Genomic DNA, 1,214 nt, shown 5'->3' with positions numbered 1-1,214 from the left:
GGACAGGGTTAATTTAAAGCTATAACTGAAAAAAAGGAAAACAAAAATGTTTATACTAACTAACAAGATAAGTGTCTGGGAATGCAGCCATAAAAGCCTAAAAGGAAGGTGGGGGGGCGCGGGGGGGGAAGAGCTGGAGGGGAGGAAAAAAAAGGAAAGGGGGGAAATAAGAGCACCCCTCGGAAGGCAAGATATTGTAAAAGATAACTCCCCACAACAAGCAAGCAGAAAACAAAGAAAGAAAGGAAAAAAGAGACAGTAAGAAAAAAGGCTGTACCGAAACAGCTCTCAGACAAAGGGACTGGAAGTACAGGGGGAGGGGACAGAGAGCAGAGAAAAAGAAAAACCAAACACTGCAAAAATGCAAGAAAAGAATCAGAAAGCAAGATAAACAAAAGCAAGGACCTTTAGACAGGTGGGAGTCAGAAAAGAAGAGATAGAAAGCTGGGAAGTCTTAAGCTCAGGATCACCCCATGCAGCTCCAAGTGAGCCTGGTCTGAAGCATCTAAAGCAGAAGGAAGGACTTTTGACTTTTAACAACTTTATTTCACAAAAGATCAGGTACAGAAAGCAAAAAACCATCAAACCATACCAAAGAGAAACTATTCCAGGACATTCAGAACATCACACCGTGACAAACACTTTCACAGTAATACACATCATGTCTAACATGCTATATATAAGCGCCCATAACAGACGGCGACCGCCGCTCAGCCTCAGAACCAGACTGATTAAAGAGAGTTCACGGGACTGCTACCCGGTTTCACTCGCCTAGGGTGTCTACAGGGTTGGAACTTTTAAAGCCTTCTCTTCTCCCAACCTGAACATGCCATATATAGCCCTCGAGAAACGAACAATTCCACCCTTCCGTGTCCCATAGTACACGTACAAAAACCTTCAACATCTCACCCCGAGAAAATAAACAAAAGCAGCCTGGCGAGGGCCCAGGGCATGGCACAAGCCAGAAGCCACAGGTCCGCCACCGCGCCTGCCCGGTCGCCCAGACCAGTCAAGACATCAGAGCGCGTATTTGAGATGGCCGTCCTCCACGTGGCACAGCACTCCCTCAAGGGCCCAGAGTGCCTCGAAGGCAGGCACCCCCCGCCGGAGCACAGCATGCTCAAACTCCAGCGAGAGGTGCGCCCGCACTAGGAGGCCGAAGAGCCACGGGGCCTCGTCTGAGCCGGAGCCGGCAAGCGGGGTAAGGGGGAGGG

General features: G+C 49.3%; 1 long non-coding RNA gene across 1 annotated transcript in view; it reads right to left on the bottom strand.

The window, feature by feature from the left end:
• Positions 1 to 11: 11 nt before the first annotated feature.
• LOC102378068 overlaps positions 12 to 1,214 on the bottom strand; it is a 15,654-nt gene continuing 14,451 nt past the window's right edge. Inside the window, exon 3 of the long non-coding RNA XR_324323.1 lies at positions 12 to 25. This is a non-coding gene — a long non-coding RNA (uncharacterized LOC102378068). The remainder of the gene's footprint in view (positions 26 to 1,214) is intronic.

Source organism: Alligator sinensis, unplaced genomic scaffold (assembly GCF_000455745.1).
Source record: "Alligator sinensis unplaced genomic scaffold, ASM45574v1 scaffold808_1, whole genome shotgun sequence".
NCBI classification, from domain to species: Eukaryota; Metazoa; Chordata; order Crocodylia; family Alligatoridae; genus Alligator; species Alligator sinensis.
This window is presented reverse-complemented; position numbering and strand designations above follow the sequence as displayed.